The sequence below is a fragment of the Bombus terrestris genome, chromosome 1 (genome assembly GCF_910591885.1).
Source record: "Bombus terrestris chromosome 1, iyBomTerr1.2, whole genome shotgun sequence".
Taxonomy (NCBI): domain Eukaryota; kingdom Metazoa; phylum Arthropoda; class Insecta; order Hymenoptera; family Apidae; genus Bombus; species Bombus terrestris.
In genome coordinates, this window is record NC_063269.1 from 11,446,918 (window position 1) to 11,463,060 (window position 16,143).

Here is a 16,143-nt window from a genome sequence, read left to right on the forward strand (position 1 = left end):
GAAATAATAGAAATTTAAATTCAAAGCGATAAAAATGACACCATAATGGTAAGAAAATTCAAGTATGTCAAATTGTTTCGCAGATATAAAGATGCATCGCGTGTTAGGTTTACGCTGGATTTCATGTATACACGTAGAAACAGAACAATAAATGGACGTTGTCGGCGAGATATCGTGGCATTTATTGGTTTCTGAATTTTATTGTAGTGCGATTGCAAACGAATCGAATTCGGTACGAGAGGAATGCTAAACGCTTGAGGCGAACAGATCGCATTCTTCGAAATGTTGCGTTGGATGATTTCTTTTAACAACCCGGATTATTCGTTTAGCTTCGCTTTAATTTAGATTGTGGTCATTTATCAAGATAAGGAATTAAATGGAGTGTACATGCAGTATAAGGAATAAATAAACTACTAAAAGCAATTAATGTAACTAATTTCGATTGCTAATATTATATCATGCTGCTTTCGATAAGGGAATGAGTTCGTTTAAATTGAATCTGAAATAGTTTGAATTATGAAGATGAAACTATAAAAATTTCCAAAGATAAACATGATCTAATTAAAGGAGAATATTGAGCAACTTTCTTGCCTCTCTTTCCAATCGATATTTTTAATAACCATCGTTAAGAGTACGATATATTGGTACAAGATATTCAAAAGGTATCGGTAAAAGTATTATGAATTGACCGCATCCGTTAAACACAGCAAAAATATCTTAATGAATATATAGGATGTTAAAAAACTTGTAAGCATAAAATGTGCCGGTTAAAAGGATTCATCAGAGAAGATAAAAATGTTTTAATATATGTCCGGAACTAACCGGTTTAAGAGGAATTCAAGTTTTTGGCCTGCGAGGCAATCACCTGTTGTATGCTCCAACCTTAATCCTATTCACATTTTTCACCACCATTCACGACAAATACATCCAATTCTGTTTTTACGTTGAGGAAGCTGTCTAAAAAAAGATATAGTGCGTATGAAAAGATAAAAAGAATAATGATAGGTTGTTTTCAAAGAAATTATGTAAAAGTCTCCAATTAGATCTTTATTTCATTTTTATTCATTTGCGTGCATTTCGTGTTTCATGAACTTATAAAAGCGATCATGTGCACACGTATATTATAGAACAAATTATCCTTCGTAAAGAAAATAATATGCCAGTAATTCAAGAATCCAAATGGGCAAAAAATAACGGCTATGCTAATTAGATTCTATTTGTTGTCTCTTCCTGAGAATAGATGTATTCGTTTATGTAAGAATGGAATAAAATTTGAGTTGGCGTTTTTAAATATTTGTGGGATCCATGAAGTACATAATAATTCAAAACTTTTCACCGATAGTACATATATATACATAACAACAATTGTTATTCTCCCTAAATATTTGTCCAGCTTTCCTATAAATCACAACGAGCAATCGATTGTTTATTTCTCCGTCAGCTAAATAGATTCGCAGTTCAGCTTCTTAGGTAGGAATGTCTGTCTACGAAATACAACCATCATGCGTACAGGCGAATAATGATCGTGTTCAAAGCAGCGCGGCCGGCTTGAATGCTGTCTTAAAGAACCTTTAATTATCGTCGAACAAAAATATCGTCGCACAGCAAAATAACACATAGTACCCACCAATTCATCTAACCGCGGCAATCTTCGAAAACATTTCACTTCCAGGTATTCCCGGTTCTCTTAATCACTCTCAGGCTACACGCCATCGAACCTGCTATATTTCTTCTTAGTTCTTTAACGCCGATGTTCCCAACATGACGAGACACGTGGTCAGAGGTCGGTGTACCGTCGGTATCTCGATACTTGGAAAGCTGACAGAATGTTGCCTATGTTCACGATAATAGACTTGTTTCCACGAGAGTTTGTACAAAAGACTGATGGAGTCTCCGTGTTTCCAAAGAGATGAACATACGCTGTAGGAACAGTGAAGGGGCCACAGGATTTCTGATGAGTTCAGCCTTGGATTCAAACACGAAAGCATGTTATTTGATCAAAAGGAAATGATGGAATACAGTAGACTTATTGAGAAGTGGGTTAATTTTCGATCATTTGAAGCTGCGCAAACTTTTTTTTGAAATAATGTTCCGTGATTTCCTGTTGTTAAGTATATGCTTGACTTTGTATGATTTGAATTGGTATTCTATGAACTGTACGTTTTTATTCATCTCCGTTTCTTCAGTATGTATTTTTCTAGGTTAAATAAAATACCTTTTACTATGATGGATATTTGCCTAATTTTCGTTTACAGAGTAAAGATTGTCTACTTGTCCGTTGGTACGTATATTTTAATATTCTTCTTGTGTTCTTCCTCTTTAAAGCTCGAAGATAGGATTCTAGTTTTCCAAATTTTTAAAAAATCAACAAGTCTTTGAATTTTTAATTTCTCGAGTTTTTTTATATCTTCCTTTAAGTTTTCTTGAAACTTCGTCAATAGGAAACAGTGATAAGCACAGTTAGAAAATTCCGGATGAAACGCAGGAAATGCTATACGTGCAATCCTGTCGCGTGTCTTCTTCCGCGACGGAGCCGATTTAACGATCGCGCTAATGATTGCCCATCTTTTCTGCGTGTACACGTGCTTTTTTATTTTGTCGTGAGCACAATACCAACTAATCAAGTTGCTCGTTCGGACGCGCAGCACATATGGAAAGCACGGAAAGTGTTTCTTTTTTACCAGTCACTCCGTTCCGTTCACCACACGACTATTCGTTACTCCTTCGTCAGTTCCTTACATTGATTTCACAATGGCGAATAATTATGCGTGAACTCGCTTTGTCATCGACTCTTCTTGCCTTCATGACGGTTCCTGTCGGTTGGATGTTGCGGTAAAAATTATCGAAGATGTATCGACAGGAATAACGAAATTTCGAAACTACTAATTGACGAGCGTGTGTTGGATTCCTTTATCGTATTTATATAAAGAATGCAATAACTTTATGAAAACGAAAGTTTCTAATGTTTGGATGATAAGAGAAAACTGATTATGGAATAAAACTTTATACAAAAGTATTTGTTAAACTATATATAAAACTATAAGTTGTAGAGCATAGGTGTATCGATAGATAAAAGAACCAATTTCTGTTCCTAATTTCTTCTTTCCTGTTTCCTGATTTCTTTCACATAGGCCTATACATATTTTAAATTGATCCAGAACTATGATTATTCCATAAACACTTTTAATATGAGAACCAACCATAAGCAGATAAATTCAAATCATTTCATTTCCCCGTCACGTGACTCATACTTTGCACAATGAGAAGCGGAATTCCCATACTATGAGAAAACGAAACAGCGCTACCGAGCGTACGCCAAAAACGAACGAAGCTAAACAGCATGGAACCAACGGCAAGAAGTCGACGTCAACTGGACGCGTTTCAGTTTCCCGCGACATCGTTCTGACAGCCATGAAGAATCGTCGTCATCCACGGCCAGTCGGTCCGGCATTATAATGAAAATTTATAGCAGCGCGCACTGCGACGCTATTGTAGCTAATACCAGCGCTGTGGCTTGTCCATCGTAAGAGAAAAACTTTCACACAACGAAAGGATAAGGATCTATGAAATACTCTGAGTAAATATCGTTGATCTCTGTGCTATAACGATAGTTATGCGTATTGTTCGTAGCTGGACAGTTGGCTAGAGCAACGAATACGGGTCTGATTGGTTTATAATAGTATGTTACATTAAACTTCGAGTCTTGAATCTTTAAAAGATAACTTCACGGTTTAAGCTATAAGTTACGCTCTCTAGATTCAATGTATATGTTAATTTTATTTGCAGATGTGAAATTTTCGGTAATTACATGTGTCTATTTTAATTAAATCGTAAAATTTGAACTCGTGAACGTCGGAAGGATACAAACCTGCTACTTAATCATCTTCACTAACACAGTTGTTGAACCTATCTTTATGGTTCTATTAGATTTATCATACACAACCAATCAGACCCACTTTTCTTCCAGGTGCCTTCTTCTGAATGGCCAACAGTACATATCTTGCATCTGTGTTATTCAACTGACTAACTTTCCAACCACGTATAACACATGGTAGTCGATACCTGCATTTATCTTCGACCGCGACAAATAACTTCATAATGTTAATCCTATGGAGAGAGTCGCTTCGTTAATTGCATTGGGGACAGATTTGATGAGACGAAGCTATCGAGCTCGATAGAACGAAACGCGGCGCAAAATGAAAGGAACTCGTGTGCTGGCCAGCTGTTAGTGTCTTTTTAAGCATTTAACGGATCGTAAGAATTTATGGGCGGATTATAATATCGCCAACCGAGAAGATAAATGTCCGCGTGGTGTCGCGTCGTGGCGAACGACGAGAAAAATGGACGTGACAGGAATAATAAAAGCGGTCACTGTGCGTTCTGCTCCCTTTCGCTTTCATTTGAACTTGTCGATAGATTGAAAGGGAATTACAGATCGAAAATTGAGATTAAAAGTATGTTGATTTATTTTAATGTGTTCGCTATATCCGAACCAACAGGAAGACAAAATTTCGAATTGAAAATTTGTTCAAGAGTACAAGAAGTTCTATTATATGTGTGTCGTTTAATGCAAAAATAGTATAAGTCAATTTTTTGCCTATTTGGTTTAACACCTCACCTTGAAAGCATAACCTTCATTCTATTTTATGCAGAAGTGGTGTAAGTATATCTTTATTATTTTCTCAGTGAATAGAAGAATAGGTGAAAGTGACGGCCATTCGACCCGTTACAGAATTTTTACTTTATCCTGCATTGTTCAGTAATCAACCTTTTTGACTTACGCCACTTTTCAATTAAATAGCTCATTTGTAGTGAGAGTATTTACTTAAACGTGTAATTTAATAAGGTTTTGTTGCATGCGTGATAAGCTGGTTAGTTCGAGTTGAGGAATAAAATATGAAACGTTGGATGGTTTGTAGGTTTAGTGGAACGCAGTGTAATAATTTAAAAGAGACGTAAGACATTCATGATTCCGTTTTTTATCTCCAGACGAAAAATATGAAATCTGAATAAAGTAAGAAATATGAGATGCACAACGTGGAAATAAACGTGGCCCGTTACTGAATACTACAGAGGTATGTTATAGCGTCATAAATAATTCCTGAGGGCAACACTAGCGCTAATATTTTCTTATGAAAACCTATTTTTGTAAGTCGATGTCCAACGAGGACCGTTTCTAACAAAACAATTTGCGAACGTGGCATCTAGTCGAGCAGAAATTCCGTTGTGGGAAAGGTTGCGAACATTTTTCGTACTCGTAGCGCAAAACAATTCCACGATGGTAATAGGAACGATGCCGTTAACTTTATCGCTGTTGTCAGAGATAACTGAGACACAAATAAGATGTCGTGAAAATCTCCATAATTAGTAGACAAATATAATTGCAGCTATAAATGAAATACAAAATTATAATAAGAATGAAACTTATTATCCTACATACAATCAAATACAGTATTCAAAAATATTCAAAATATAAAATTCTGTAATACCAATGTAATTCTCTAATAGAAAATCAAACATACAATATCATTATACAAAATTATAATAGCAGTAAAAATTACTATCCTATATATATATATCCTATAATCCAGAAAAATTAAAGATCAAAAAATCCTGTTGATTAATGTTATACTTTTTCGATGAAAGAATAATCGAAATTCAGCTATATGATTATGAACTACATGGGATTTCAGGGATTTATATTTTTATGTATTTTTTCTTCATATCCGTAAGACTAGGTAATAAAACTCTATGACCTACAAAATGTTATTTGTTCATCCGGTAATGTTACTTATTACTTAATAAATTATTGTGCAAGAGGATTCTGGTGTTCAATCTGATTCTGATGTTCTGATGTTCAACCTGATAATTCTTTCATGCTTCACACTAGATCCATCTGACGTTTTTAATCTAGTCTGAACGCAATTCGTCAACCTATCCACGGGATGAAACGATAGAATCTCACATCCTTCGGGCATTCTAGTGCAGCTCGTAAACAGATACATATAATTTGGTGAAACGTGTTAGATAACTTTCGTAATAACCGCCAACGGGCGACTGTTTACAAAGGAACGTGGATGGCGAATCGCCTGTATGCCGATTGAGGCACTCTAGGAACGTCGATACGGAAAAGGCGGAGGATTTACGAGTTCGCCAATGGGTCTCAATCGTGATTCCAGAGATTTGTTTCGCGATAATCGCTCGCAGGTATCAATTTTCGCACGTCCTCGCGATTACTCTTCTCGATACAGTCTTTCCTCTTCAACCAGAAAGAGAGTTTACATTGTGTCGCCTAACCGTGTGCACGTGGCCGTTCCTAACGCGTGAAATCTCACTCAGAAGTGACTTAGGAGTTCTGAGAGCCGTGCAATTCCTGGCCGTTACCTAAGGGCGCGGACTTCATTTCTTCGGCAATGAATGCTAACACGATCGATAAAGTATGGAGGACTGGAATTCGAGAAGTTAATTTTGTTATTTACGAGCTGAAGCAAATACAGTGAGAATGAAAACTTAGTATGCAGCTTGAAGGTATGAAATTTACTCAAACATTCCTATACATATGTTGCATAAATTGAAAATTGGTGGAAAAGATATTTAAATGTCCTGTATCGTGTATCTCATGATTCATTCTATATATACATGGTCAGTATACTAATTTCCATTTGTTCGATTATCCCTATAAATTATGTGTGTATGTATTGCCATTATTGTTTCATATCGTAAAGTACGACCGAGTAATTATTGATGCTTCAGCAAAAACAAACGATTTCGAAATACACCACATGAATGTGTGCAGTTGTCATAGAAGTGGAAACTGAAGCAATAGTAGCGGTTCGTATGTGCCAGAGTGAAGCTTATCTTACAAATGATCGCTTAAAGGGACGAAGAATGTTCGCTGTTTTGTATTTCAAAAAGTTTCTGCTGGTTTTGTTCACGTGGCAATGTATTTACTGCGAATCGACTGGAAAATTGCGATAATAGCAGTTTCGTGACCATTTGTTCGTAATGAAATGGAAACGTTTTGTATTCCTTTCCAGCTACGTAAGTAATGGTCTTTAAACATAAAACTGCATGGCTTTTGTTCCATTAGTTATAGTGGAATTCTTTTGTTGAGAAGAAGATACAATAATACTGCGAATTGCTCTCTTTCTTATGGATATTATTATTTGTAATCGAGTAACTTACGAACAAACGTATTTCGTTTGTATAAACATTTTAAAACTGAATACCAAGTTTGTGCTTATGGTTTAGTTCTTCAATAAAGATTATATTATTTTAATAAATTGATTTTTCAAAATAAATATTAAAATTATAACAACATCTTATTAAAAACTACTTTATCACGTAGAAAATCCTTATCACAAATTAAAATCTTGATTATCGAAATAAAAAGAGAAGTATAGTGGAAAATGAACATAATATCAACATGTAGAATAATATTAATTCTACAAAAAGCACTTGCATGTTGCTATAATAATAGTAATCACAAAAAAGAACGATTGAAGCCCATCATTTAAAAAATTCCACACATATTAACCATTTAAAATTTCATTATCCCGGACATACACGATCCTAAAACTTCATCACATGTCGCGTCACGCTGTTCCCATCAGCGAAGCGATCTTTTAAACACCGAACTTCATTATTCCCGTCAAATTAATTCCAAACAAGATACAACAGCGTGGCGAAGGTGTATCTAACCACGGATCTGCAATACCGTGGCCGCAGCAGCGAGCAGTCCCATAAAACAGCACGATACAATGCGCTATCGTGCACAGTGGATCCACAGCTGGTAGAGAAACACGTAGTCAGAATAGGCGACGAGCTCGCTGTACTTTCGTTCCTTTACTTCGATCAAAGAATCGACGTGCTCGTTTGTACGTCCGCATGTTGATACACCGTTCCGCGATGCATGTTCCACGTTTTACAGGGAAACAATAACGCGAATACGTACATGGTGGCGTGGATCGTGGCGAGTCCCCCTCACGGAAATACCGGGACATTTGGTGTTCGATACGCGTATTCGTTGAATAGTGCTTCTATTTGTATTCGAACCGCGTTCCTGAATCCTTCCATTCGAGGTCCAAGCTGCGCTTCATAGTTTGCAAACTGTTTACTTACGTACTGGCTATACACCAAGGGTATATGACACCTGGAAGTACGTGCGATATATTTGATAATCGTGACTCTACATTACTTTGCGATCCTTAAGAAGGAATATTATATATTATATAGTATTATAGTATGGCTAATACCAGTGATTGACTTACTGATCGATTGTGTTTTTGTAAAATTTGCATCTGCAGTGTTGGAGAAACTTGAAGGATGGCTTCATTGAGAGAAAATACAAATATCGAATGGTTCAGAAAGTTTTGAAATCGGAAAAATACGAGGATAATGTATGTCGATGGAAATAAGATTTCACATACTGTGTTTTTCTGTGATATTTTATGCTATCTATTGGGTAGCCTCATAATTACTTTATCAAACAATTTTTTTTAGATATGAATTTTGATACCATTGGAATTTTTTTTTAGATATGAATTTTGATACGTTTGGAGAACTCATTAAGTACTTGCCTTTCAACTTACTTGACACGATGATTTGTGATTTGTGTGTATGGCTATTAAGCAACTTTTTGTCCTCGGCTTTTGGTTTCAACGAAGAAAAAGATTTAACATTTAGGTTTAAACAGATTTAGTAATTCTTGGAAACAGTGGAAAACATTCAAGTCAGAAATTTGTAACTGAATTTAACTTTATAACTGAACAGTGACTAAGACCAAATACAATAGGTTAAACTGAATGAACTTTAGGAAAATCGATGCAGGAGATCATGGTGGATTAAGGAACGGAGAAAAGGAGGAAGAGAAAGTAATCAGAGTGGAATCTTGGTTTCTATGTTTGCTACGAAAAGTTGAAGCCCCTTCGGATGATTGAATTAATTAGAGGCTTTTGTAAGATCGGATACTTTTAGCTAGATTTTCTTTCTTAGACACGTGGAATTGTAGAAATTGCTGATCGCAAGTTTTTAAGCTTTATCAAAATAAGATATTAGTAGAATTTTAATACTCAATCGTGCATGTTTGATGTCACAGAGGTGTTTTTTCTTTTTTGCTTTATTTCACTGCTGAGAAAATGACCTCGTATGCACAAAATGGTATTCTGATAAATTGCCTGCAGCTGAACGAGACATGGAGTCTCTAAAGCCATTTTTCCCCTTAATACATTGAACGTCACATCCTTCAGAAATAGGTGACACTTACTTTCGTCCAAAGATAAATGAGCCGAAAGGTGCAACGATCACAAAAAATTCTTAATGACCCGAATTTTGTTGACCGAGCGCCATTTTAATATCTGCGAACATGGAAAAATGGGGCAACCGCGTAGAAAAATCTTTAAAAAGTGATGAAATTGTTCATAATTCTATAGTTTGACATTATTGTTAGCTATTGATTTATACGTACAAAATATGATTTCATCAAAAAATTGATTGCAGTTTGCGATACTTCATCACACAAGACGTGTTCAACTTCCTCGCTACAAAATTGTCAGATTAATTAATTAATACATTTTCATTCAAATACATTCTACAAAATATCTCAGTACAATTATTACACGTACAAAAATTCTACTAACCTTCTTTACATTTTTGGCTTAACTGACAAAAAGAGCAGCCATGCCAGTCGTTGCTTCAATCCCGAATCCATTGCGCGAGAAATAAAAAGGCGAGCAGGCAATGATCTCGTAAATAAGCGCAGAGACATTGCTACTTTCTCGAATCGACTACACGCAATAAATTGCCAGCAACAATGGCCGAACGAGTTGCAAGGGGACACATAAATTGGTATCAAGCTCTCAGCGCTTAATTCAACGCAACATTCGTACGGGCCTTCCAATCCCACGCGATGTTCACCCGGAGCACACGATGTCCTTGAGACAGCGATATTGCGTCGAGTCGCCGGTCCAGACTACATTTAACGATAACGAAACGCGAGCAAAAGGTGTGCATACACAGTGTCCACCCGTGCCTTCTCTAAATTGTTGGAACAGGTACACCAAGTGACCACTTATAGGAATGAACCAATCTATTTGTCGTCCGTTGTTAACTCCCACCCTTTCTTTTCTAAAACGGGAAAAACGAACGAAGATTCGTTAATGTGCGGTCTCAGAGACGCGAAGGGACGCGACGTCGCGATTTTTTCGAAGCATGTTGCAGCGTTATTAGAGCCGGTATCACTGGTTACACGCACGTGATTCACGGTTACCATTAGCATGGTTTTTACCACAGCCATCGTATGGTGGACACGTTTTCTTCCTTTTGCCTCTTTCAATCACGGCGAGTTTAATAAGGCGCCGTTGAACATGCGAATTTTGCGAATACGCGAGATGAAAAATCGAGAAGTCATTATCAGCCTGTGAAACACGGCGTGTTCAACGTGATCGTACACTCCCTCTCATAAGTATCGGACATTGAAACAAGTTATTGGTCCAGTACACTTGCTGATGTAATACAGAACGTGATAATTATTCCAGATTATCAAGGAGACGGTTAATTGATCAAAACTATAAGAAGATTACAGGTGAAAGATATGATAATTGTAAGTTTGTTGATTTTTTGATTTTAATGTTACTTAATAGTTAAAGGCATATTTTTACAAATTCTGTGCGCAAATTGTATCATTTATGTCCATGTGTAATTGTTTTACTATTTTAGGTTCTCAAGAAATCTGAAAGAATTCTAACATACTAACTGCCTCTACTATATCGCACAAACGATTTTTGAGTCAAGCGTTTAAATGATATTTCAAGGAAAATAAAAGTTTAGTTTGAAGAAATATATGGGCGAAATTTCACTAAGTGCGTAAATGGACCAGGTTCCTATGAATCATGGGCTATGAGAAGTTAATAAATTACTATTAATTTTATCTTATATTTCGCAAGTCTCCCAATACTTATGGACGGAGGTGTATACGTGAGGAAAAATGGTGAATAGAATAATGATTTTATAAGTTGTTGTCTTGCAACGTTTCGGGGACATCGTGAGAGTCCACTGTTTACGTGGAGCGTAAGTATAGAAGGCCGTATTGAACGATCTTCTTCACTCGAGAGCACGTACAATTAGGATCGTATTACATGCGTACTGGTATTGTCGTTTTGCTTGCCCGTTATCGAGCACCGTTGACACCGTTCTCCAGGAGGGAGGATTAGCGATGTAAATTTTCCACGAGGCCAGACAAAATTATCGAGGTGCGATATCGTTATTTGGATGAAATGATAAACGAAGACGATATAATCGACGCGATTTTGAGAACCAGCATTACCAGATCGTGAAACATTTGTTGTGTCGATGCTTAATTATTTGGTTCGTGTCGTGGATATCTTAATCAGTGAATCAAAAGGTAGGAATAGCGGGTTTGATATTTTATTAGCTTGAATATTGATGTTTTATTAGGATGGATAAGAATTTGGGTGAAGATGGTATTATGATAAAATGTGTGTTCTGATGACGTTGAACACCTTTTTTACATATGTAATAAACTTATTTAAGAATATCGAACATCAAGAAAATTGTTCTACAGATAAAAATAAGACTAATTCGTGTGATATATGTGATAGTTATTTAAAAATATTGAATATCAGGAGAATTGTTTTATAAATAAAAGGAAGAATAAAATGTTTGAAAATGTGATAATTTTATGTGACTGTTTACAGTGAGAAATTGAATATGTAGAATTGACAAAACTGAAATGCGAGGACGTACTGAGTACTTCAGATTAGAATATTAAAGAACAATGCATGGTTACTGAAGTTTTTGGATGGACATGATTGAATGTATCTTGGAAACATTTGCACAATTTCATTAAAGTACCTAATGAACATCGTATAATGTAAAAAAGAGGAATTTGCTCGAGCTGCGTGTCTGAATTATTAGTTTCTGAACCATAATCGTTGAGTTCTTATATTGCATTGTATCACGTTATGTTGTACTCTCATATTTCAATATTATTTCAATACGTTTAATAATAGTTTTATTTACCAAAGTAACGAATATACCAAAAGAAATTAAAATTCAATATCTAAAACCGTCTTCAAACAAGAATCAATATGGCTGATAAATTTATGAAGACCCTAGAATGTCGTCACGCGAGTACAAGGCATAAAGAGAATTCCTATTTAACTGGAATATCAGGACAAGAATCTACTGGTTTTACTGGACTGGAATTCAAAGCAATCAAAGCATCCGGGTCGCGACGTGGATTCTTTTTCCCTCCTAATCTCAATATCGAAATGCCTACCATTCACGACACAGACGGACAGATTTTCGCGTGATATTACGACGATTGCACGCGGGGAAAACAGAACGATTTCTCTGAATGACGCGACCTGAATTCGCGGAGAAACACTATCGTGGATATCCTCGAATGGAATTCGAGGGTCTGACAATGAAATTTGCTCCCGGAATCGTGCGCCATTAAAAGTGATCGTTGCTTGTTCGACAGCCGTGTAACCTGTGGCGCGTTGTAACTCACGTACGTCGGTAATAATTTTCTTGCACCACGTAAATCCGACCACGAACCACTTCAAAGATTTGTTAGCCGTCTCTGCCATTTTGTCAGAGGCTGGGATTGTTTTGTGACCGGAAGCCGCGTTGAAATACCTCTGGGGTTAGGTCCTATATCTTTCTTCGGACGTTTATTGCATCGATTTCTTTATCCAATTGAAGATTAAAGTTAAATTAACGAAAGTTATTCTAGTATTTCTGATTCTTTTTTAGTCAATTTATATGATTAAATTCTATTGAATTCACATTAAATGGAATAACTTTATTATGTTAAATTTAACTTAATAATAATAATCTAAACTTAACTTAATTTGTTATTATGTTATTTAGGTAATGTTCGTTGAATATAGCAATGTTTCTAGCATTTTTATCTTGTGTACTGATAGGATGCATGTTTCTTTCTTCAAACAATGAAAGATTGATATAACGTTTCATTTAAATAATTAAAGATTACGTCCTTTGCTCTTCTACGACATATCTTTCAAAATTTCTAACCGTTTTATTGTTCAATATTTTAATAATCAGTAAATTATATTTAAAAAAATTGAATTATCATGCTATTTATAAAAAATAATGGCTGAATAAATTTATCCTTCTAAGAATTCTTCACCTAAAATTCATTACATCCAAATTGATTACTCTCTGTCCCATTTAACTGCCAATTCATCAATCAATGTTCTATAATGGGTGGAACAACCCATAATCTACTGCGTTAATGATAAAATAGAATTCGTTTGCTTACAAATAGAATAAAATCGAAGGATATCTCTCTCCGCTTCTTTAAGTTTGCCTTCTTAAAATCCCGCGAAAGCGCAATAGAAACTGAAAAGAAGATATCTAAGAAGTCTCACTCGTAACTCCACAAATCATAGGACGTCTCCCGCAGACGTGAATTCAAGCTACATATCACCCCTCTTTGTTATTCACTGGCGTCAGCCTCAGGCATACAAACCATTCGATCGAAAGGTGGACAATCGATCATGAAACTTGTCCACGTTTCAAAAAATGCGTCTTACGAAGGAAGAGAAACAACAAAAATAAAAAGAAGGAGAGAAAACAGTGAAAGTTATATTGTCGAGCCAGTAAACTTATCGAATTTCCTGCCCTAACACGAACCTTGGAAACTCCACGTTTTAGGAATGGAAAATTTATTCAAGCGCATACATTTACGCCAGCATGTTCGTCTCGACTTCGAATTCAAATGCCAGTCGATGCGACACCATAGTGCGTGAAGGACGGTGTGCTAAGTCGAATCCACAATTCAGAAGTTCTCCTCGAGCATGACGGGAAAGGTCGAAGAAGTTCACGCGTGTACGTGCACCACTGCTTTCTATAGCGAATTGTATATGGGGCTTCGTGTGGAACGCGACATTTCAGTTCGCTGAACACGTATGAAATCACGCTGGGACTGCTGCGCAACGTCGACCAAGTTAGGCTACTGTTATTGCCTGAACAGTTACGTAACCGATGAATCATTTCGTTGAGATGTGGTATTTTACCGATCGAGTTGTACGTATTAACCTTCGCCATGTGAAATCGGTATCGTATATGGACGAGATCGTGAGGATAATGAACTGTGTGCTGAATGGTGTAGAGTTATGTGGCTTTGCACGTGGGAAGAGATGCTTTTGATCCTTCCTGGCGCTGGTCGATTTCGTATCGCGTGACTGACTGCAGCGAAATGTGTTTCCTAGACATTCGTTCGGGTGTTAAATTAAGTAAATCGTCGACGCTTAGGCAACACGCGAAAATAGTCGGTAATTCCATGTATTTAAAAGGAATTATAAATTGTTTAAAGGATGGTTTAAAAAGATCAATTTTTTAAAAGAGAGTGATTTGCAGTTTCATTATAGTGTTAAAATAACTAAACGTTCTTAAACTAAACGTTCCTAAACTAAACTAAACGAACTAAACGTTCGGAACTTATATAATATGTAAATGTAAGATGTAAAGACTTGCAAGTAAATACACAGAATTATAAATTATTTAAAACGATCGGCTAAATTATTTAAAACAAAATTTCCGGTAATACCAATTATATATTCGCAATATCAAACATCTTGTTCCACGCTTTCGATATTAAAAATTCTTAAATTCTGGGACGACACGTTCCATACATGCATCGATTACAATATGTCGGAGACATGATTGCAAAATTCTCCCATCTAAAAGTAACTCGAAGATGGGAAAGAATTCCAGTTGAAAGTGACACATAGCTATATACAAGCCAAAGTATCGATCGAAATTTCATGCGTTCCCGAGCTCCACTTACGATATTGAAAACAAAGTAATTGACCGATATCCGAGTGGAAGTGAAAATCGATCGACGCTCGTTAGAAACCACGGAGAAGGAATTTCTTTTCCGTGTCAAGGAGAAGAGCGTGTATAACGTAGGTACGGGTTGCTTCGATGCCAACCGGGAGAAAGACGAGTGTAAGTACGATAACCGGATATATTTCATCTCTCCTCTCGACATTCATTGCACGTAACTATGCTCTTTATTCGGCGGACGCGGTGAGCACACTAGCTAAGGTATCCCAGTGAATATTATTCAGACTTGAACGCGTAACGATCACGATTTCGCAGTCGAACGTAAAATCGTAAAATTCCATTGGATCGTGCACAACGCAATTCACTGTCTCTTGGAATGATGAAGATTCTGCTTTGAAATTTCGTGATTCACCGTGTAATTAGGTATGACGGTTCTCCTTTCAGTAAGAAGCAACTGTGCACGATGTTCTTTGTCTGAGAGAAATTTTTTTATCTAGTAAAACGTAAATAAATCAATTAATGGAATTAATGAAACAGGAAGAATCTGAATTTCAGCGTCATAAGCGATCTCCTAACGCGTTAAGCCAAAGATTAGAATATATGAAACTAGATACACTGAAAAATAAATAACGAAACTTTCGTTGATATGGTACATAAGAATTCAATGATACATATCACATAAAACCAACTATAAGTATTAAATAAAACGTTCTTAATTGATTAATATGATACTTCAATATACATATATTAATGATAATAATATAAGAATAATAAATATAAGTTTTGTGGAAGACGTAATATCTACATCAAACCTTCAATGAATAATTACAGGCACAGTAATTAAAGAGAACGCAAGTATTTATGTAGCACACTATCAATTCTTGCTCGCATTTTGATAGATCGTTCGATATAAACGCGATGTAGAATAACGACGCGCTCCGATCATTTTATCTTGATATCTTAAAAGCTGTTCAGAACAGCCTTCTACGCTACTCTTCGCAGCATCATTTGTGTCAAGCATTATTCTTTTTACTATAGCAAATAAGAAGCTAAGGAATGCGCGAAGCGGTTAAAAACAGTTGAATTCGCCCGTAGAGCAGTCAGTTCTTCAGCAAGATCCCACACGTTGATAGTAATTTCAGCGAGAACGTAGCAAAGCAAAAGGCGCCCTGATCGTCGGAATGTATTACCCAAGGCTCGAATCGCGAAGATTGAAAGAAAATAGTGTCGATTGACGGCCTTTGCGTGGGCTAAAACTCACCCTAGCACAGAACCCCATGAAAATTGTGGGCTCTGATGATTCTGCAT

At 36.3% G+C, this 16,143-nt stretch overlaps 1 long non-coding RNA gene across 1 annotated transcript; it reads left to right on the forward strand.

Moving 5' to 3' along the window:
* Positions 1-9,909: 9,909 nt before the first annotated feature.
* LOC125385325 lies at positions 9,910-12,716 on the forward strand. Its single transcript, XR_007224437.1, has 3 exons — positions 9,910-10,052; positions 10,536-10,600; positions 10,717-12,716. It is a non-coding gene; the product is annotated as an uncharacterized LOC125385325 (long non-coding RNA).
* Positions 12,717-16,143: the final 3,427 nt, after the last annotated feature.